Source organism: Artemia sp. Qi Xiang Cuo, chromosome 2 (genome assembly GCF_049724085.1).
Source record: "Artemia sp. Qi Xiang Cuo chromosome 2, ASM4972408v1, whole genome shotgun sequence".
Lineage (NCBI taxonomy): Eukaryota > Metazoa > Arthropoda > Branchiopoda > Anostraca > Artemiidae > Artemia > Artemia sp. Qi Xiang Cuo.
In genome coordinates, this window is record NC_142795.1 from 17,045,170 (window position 1) to 17,052,111 (window position 6,942).

A 6,942-nucleotide genomic window follows, 5' to 3' on the forward strand; every position below is an offset into this window, starting at 1 on the left:
CTTTCCCAATCCAGCCCGAAAATCAATACTTTCCATCCCTTCCACATTCCATTGTAATTTAATCAATTCTATTTTATGATTCCCCAATAGGTCCTAAGCCTTTTTGTTCCTCCTAGGCTCGTTTTGTAACTCTTCCAAAATTTTACTCTCCACAATCGCGGACTGAATATGCAAATTTTGTCTGTGTTTTGCATTTATTTTTTCATTTCTACTTTCCTCATTTTTTCCACTAGCGTAAAATAAATCATCACCAAATGTGAATTGGATTCCAGTGTCCACCATCTTTGTCTGCCAGAATATGATTTCTACTTAACTGAAAAAAAAATTTAATGAATCTACTGAAAAAATCTGCATTGTCAGTTTACTATACATGTGCTGATATTTATTCCTTAAATTTTAATTGATTTTTGATTTCTTAAAGTTAAAAAAGTTAAAACATTTAAAAGAATTTTTTCAGTAATGTACAAATTATATTCTGGATTTTAGAAAGCTTGGGGTTTAGAACCCTACTCATATTAATTTCTGCTTGTTTTGAGGTTGACGCTTACTTGTTTAAATTTCTATTTGTTTTGGGTTTCATTTATTTAATGATACTGATTCTTGGTAGGTGTATTCTTGGTAGAGTATTTGATTCTATTTTTGTTCAATATAGTTTAATGGATTTCTTTACTTAAAAAAAAAAACTTACTTTGTTGAAAAAGTTTTTCTTAATTAATTTCTGTTCGTTTTATATTGAAGTAGTCTTTTTTAAGAAGAAAGACTGAGCCTCTTCTAAAGATAAACAACCATCCCTTCCATAAAAACCTTAAATACCCCCTGGGACCAGCTTACAACCTTTGTCCCTAGTCTCTGGGGTTTGTTTCAACCCCAAAGGCCTTGTTATATGATATTTAGACTATTTTGAATAGAATGGTTGTCTCAAAATTTCTATTAAATGCATTTCGGGACAATACGACGTGTGTGTGTGTGGGGAGGGGGATGGTAGCTGCCCACCGATCACTTTGACTCTTAAAAAGAGCACTAGAGTGCCTGAGTACCAATACAATGAGCCCCCATCGAAGTTTATGTAACCACGCTTTCTATAAAAACCTTATGTGTCCCTAGGACATAACTTACTACCCTTACCCTGAGGATTGGGGGTTTTGTTATCCTCAAAGACATAATTTCGAGACCGTTCTGATACGCTGAACAAAATAGCCTTCTAAAAAATTTGATTGGAAGTGTTTGGGGAAATTATGGGCGCGGGGGGGTATTTACCCTCTGATCCCTTTCTACTAATAAAAAAGGCACTAGTCTTCTCAATTTCCAATCAAATGAGCCCCTTTTAAAGCTTCTACGACAAAATGTTCTATAAAATCCTTATATGCCCCAAGGGCCTAACTTACGACCCTTATCCTGAGGGCTACGGGGGGAAGGTTGTCATCCTCAAAGACATAATTTCCATACCTTTCAACTACGTTGAACAAAATGGCCTCATCAAAATTCTGATTGGATATGTTTGGGGAAATGATGGGTGTGAGGGGGGATTCTACCTCCGAATACTTTCGAATATTAAAAAGGGCAATATCCCTTTCAATTTCTAATCTAATGAGCTCTTTTTGAAGTTTTTACGACAACACTTTTTATAAGAACATTATAGGCCCCTCAAGCCACTTACAACCTTAGCCGTGTGAGCTGTATCGAAGGGAGGGGGGGAGTCATCCTCAAAGACCGAATTTCCAGAGCTTTTAACTACGTTGAACAAAATAGCCATCTCAAAATTTTGATTGGATGTTTTTGGGAAATGGTGGGCGTGAGAGGGGGGGGGGTTGTTACATTCAAACTACTTTCGACTGTTAAAAAGGGCACTAGCCCTCTAATTTTGCAATTAAAAGAACCCTTTTTGAAGTTTCTACGACAATACTATTTGAAAAAACCTTATATGCCCCCAGGGAAAACTTACAACCTTTGCCTTGGGGTCTCTGGGGGGTTTGCCATCCTCAAATACATAATTTCCAGAGCTTTCAACTTCGTTGAACAAAATGGCTTTCTCAAAACTTTGTTTGAATGTGTTTGGGGAAATGGCGGGAGGGAGTTTAATTGCGTGAGAGAGAGTTTAATTGCTCTCCATTCCCTTTCGGCTATTAAAAAGGGCACTAGCCCTTTCAATTTCAAATCAAATGAGCCCTTTTTGACTTTTCTACGACACAACTTTCTATAAAAACCATATATGCCCCCAGGACGTAACTTACAACCCTTGCCCTGAGGGCTGTGGGGGGGTTGTCATCCTCAAAGACCTAATTTCCTGAACTTTCAACTACGTTGAACAAAATGGCTGTCTCAAAATTTTGATTGGATGTGTTTGGGAAAAAGGTTGGCGTGAGAAGGGGGTTAGTTACCCTCCAATCACTTTCGACTATTAAAAAGAACACAAGCCTTTTCAATTTCCAATTGAATTAGCCCTTTCTGAAATTTCTACGACAAAGTTTTCTATAAAAACCTTACATGCCCCCAGGGCATTACTTACAACCCTTGCCCTGTGGGGTATGGGGGGTTTGTCATCCTCAAAGATATAATTTCTGGAGTTGTCACTACGTTGAAAAAATGTCAATCTCAAAATTTTGATTGGATGTGTTTTGGGAAATGGTGGGCGTAGGAGGGGTTTAGTTGTCTTCCAATCATTTTCAACTATTAAATAGGGCACTTGTAATTTGAATTTCCAATCGAATGAGTCCTTTTTAAGTTTCTACGACAACGCTTTCTATAAAAACCTTATATGCCCCAGGGCACAACTTACAACCCTTGGCCTGAGCGCTGTGGGGGGTTTTCATCCTCAAAGACCTAATGTCCAAAACTTTCAACTACGTTGAACAAAATGGCAATTTAAAAATTTTGATGGGATGTGTTTAGGGAATAGTTGAGCGTGAGAGGGGGGTTAGTTGCTCTCCAACTACTTTCGACTATTAAAAAGAGGACTAGCCCTTTGAATTTCCAATCGAATGGGCCTTTTTTCAAGTTTCTTAAGACAAAGCTTTCAATAAAAACATCATATGCCCCCAGGGCATAACTTATAACCCTTGCCCTGAAGGATGTGGGGGGAGTGTCCTGCTCAAAGACATAATTTCCAGAACTTTCAACTGCGTTAAACAAAAAGGCTATCTCAAAATTTTGATTGGATGTGTTTGGGGAAATGGTTGGCATGGAAGGGGTGTTAGTTACCTTCTAATCACTTTCGACTATTAAAAAGGGCATAAGCCCGTCCAATTTCCAATCGAATGAGTCCTTTTCGAAGTTTCTACGACAACTCCGTTGATACGAAGTGCGCTGGTCTAAAACCAAAAAACCAATAATACATTGCGTTAACATCGTTCTTTACTTAGCCAGCGCTATTGCACTGCCTATGATTTTAATTCTAACCCTATCTTACGGGCATGGGTTCTTATCTCTGTTATAACATTGTGTCGTAACTATATCTGAATAGTTAACTTCTTTTTTCTTAATTAAATTACTTTGTACGTAAGTTCAATCGGTACAAAAATTGAAAACCATTTCTACCAACTGTCCATTTAGTTTACCGTATATTTTATATGATTCTACAAACGCATAGTTTTTTTCATTATTATTATTGCCATGGCCCAGGCTGTCGTCTTATGTGTTACTTTCTCATCACTATTATGACAATTTTTGGAACAATGCTTTGAGGAATCACGTTTTACCGGATTATTAGCAATGCAAACTGGAATATCAAGCGTTTCATTTTTTAGATAGGGCGGCTTTGCCTTCCATTTGGTTTTATGGGTCGGTCCACCTCCCCTCTAGACAACGAAGCAGCCTGTTTTTCCGCCTTATGCCGGAATCACACGCATGGGATTTTCCATAGGAAAACCATTTTGAAAAACCCGACACTTGTTCACACAAATAAGATTTCATTCCGTCCGTTAAATGGTCATTTGTAAATTAAGCAGCAAAATATTAAAAAAATATAGGTCATGCAAAATTTGCAAGATTTTCAAAGTTTGCAAGATTTGTAAGACCTTGCAGACTTAAATGATTTATTAGAATTAGATGAAAATTTTACTCAGCTGGAGACAAATACAGCCAGGAAGAAAAGAAAATGGTGGGTTCATCCATCATGGGAAGTAGGTAGCCTAAATTATGCAGAATTTTTCAGAGTCAGAAAAACCTCAGAAATGAAGTTAGTTTTGCTGTGGTGTGATGTGTAAGGAGATTCAGGCTATTTAAAAAAAAATCCGGATCTCGATGTCTGGTTTGCTGTTAAAGTCTATAATGCTGTGTAGCATAGGTTATAGGCCTAATGCACCTGTACCAAAATCCCGAGATTGCTCCATGCTGCAATTTCAAGAAATTTAATTTAAGGTAAAGCTTTTTTTTTACCATACTTTGTACTGTTTTACCTTTTGGGGTACCATTAAAGTCCTAAAAATGTAATTACCCCATAAGTAATTAATAAATTATGAAAGATCACTAAAGAAATTAAGTGATGTGTTAACTTCTGGGTCAATATATACGAAATCATATTATTGAGTTAGGACTAAAGTGAATACACCATTCAATGCCTTTTTTTATGCTGATTACAAATATAATAAGCATTTCTATCAGAAATGAGTTCCCGTCCCCCCTATATAGACCATTTCAGGGTTAGGTTAGGTTAGGTATAAGCAATATAGGGGGGGGGGGGGCTGAAATTAATTTACAATCGAAATGCTTATTTTATTCGTAATCAGCATAAAAAAAGGCATCAAATGGTGTATTCACTTTAGTCCTAGCTCAATAATATGATTTTGTATATATTGACCAACTTTTGTCCTAGCTAAATTATGTTGTCATCTATAAATTTACCTAAGTCTCTGTTAGCAAGTTTGGAATTATTTTTCTATGTAGCCTAATAACAATGCTTTTCCATAAGAAAATCCAACTAAGAACTTGGCAGCAACTTCCATGACCATAATTTAAATAGTAAATTTATCAATACTGTCATTAATTTGCTAAATAAAAGATGAACATACCATTGTGTTTTTGTTCAAGCATCAGAATGATCAAAAAGAAATAAATACCATTCTGTGCTGTTTCTAAATATAAGAATTACTTTTTGTGGTTATAGTTTTTTTGACATCAAAGTTTTTATTCATGCACAAGATAAAAAAACATGCTTTTCAATTCATTATCTGATTGTCTTTTTCCCCAGCTCCATCTGTAACGGGGTCCAATATAACCATTTGAATAAATTCATTGCTTCTGTTTTTTTTCAATTGGTTTTTATTGGCATTCATTCTCAATGTAAAAATAGATAATAAAACCATGGCTGCTACCTACCTTTCAGAACAAAAACTATTGGTGAGATTAGACATGTTCACAATTTAAGGCTAAGATTGATTAATAGGCAGTTGCTCAGTGTGTTCTGATGCTTTTGACATTGTTTGCCAAAAGAGTAGTGTAATTAGCTCCTTTTAGCTACTTGGTCAATTTTGTTTAGATCTTCCAAACATGACAGTAAAAAAATGATTGCATTAAGACTAATTGTCACCCACTCTGTAAATGTGAAGATTACATAGACATTCCTATTAAGATGTTCTTTTTCAGCTTTGTGACAACCATGGCTTTTATGGAGCTCTGACCTTTGAGTTGGAAAATTTAGATCCAAATTTGTTTTTTGAAACCTACAGAATAAACCCACAGAAGTTCAATTACCTAGACAGGCTTGTCAGGCCAATAATTCAAAAGCTAGATACAACTATGAGACCAGCAATACCTTCAAGAGAATGTTTGGCTGTAACTTTACAGTAAAACCCTCTAAGATTTGCACTTTGTTGAAATATTATGTGATACAAGTACAGATTACTGTCTATATCTATAGTAAATGAAGATCTGTCAGAATTCTAATGGGGGGGTTTCTGTTAAAAATACAATTGTGGGGGGTGTCTTTTAAGAATATAATTGTACTTATTTCTTCTGATGTTTCCTAATACGGAGATTCCGATTAATTAATTCAATGGGGAAATTTAGTTAAACTCTTAGCTGACGGTTCGCGTGTGGCCTTCCTGAGTGGAGGCTGAATTTCTAGAGTGGGCAGCTTAAACTAGGAGTACATGTAGGGAGCTTATATTAACGGCCGTACTGAGTCGAAATCAGACTGATAATTTTCAGTTTCCCTTAGGAGCGAGTAGAGCCACAAGGACTAACAAACTTGAGAAATATTAACATAGAGAGAATAAAATAAGAAAGTAATGCATTTATTGTTACTCACATAATAGTCGCAGAGCTTCGGTTATATCAACACAATTGTGATACAAGACACTAAGTATAAAATTGTCATCTGGAGCGATGCTACGCAAAAGTTAATGCACTGACAAAAAGTTCTCTCGAAAGTTTATTTTGAATGAACTCACATAATATAAATCACAAGAAATTCCTTGGTTAGACTGGTGTATAACCCTCTGAGATTTCAATAATACTGAAACTAAGACTCAAAAAAGACTGGCGCAAGAATTGCTAAGTTCTAACTATCTACTCTTCCTAATTTCGCCAGAGGTTACATTCGGGCGTTACTCACAAGTATATTTTACAGTCCCTTTTGGCTGCACTATTTGTCCTACATCACTATTGGACGGGCTTTCACCAATGGGCTACTTGGGTTTAATTGAAGTTTATGACTTTTAAGATATCACTCTGGAATTTTTCTAATAAAGCGAGGTTCTACCTTGTAACTTTAATTACAATTTATAACTTTTTATAATAACACTTTGGAATTTTCTCGAACGAACAAAGTTTTACATTTTAACATTTTGCTAGCAGGGGGTCGCTTAAATTTCAGGAGACTTATAATTTATTTATGTGTAAATTGGTAAAGGATAAAACAAATTAAATTCATTGAGATATCTAGTTCTAAACATAATATCCAGAACAATGCAACAATGATATTTTTCATCTTAAGTGACTATTTTT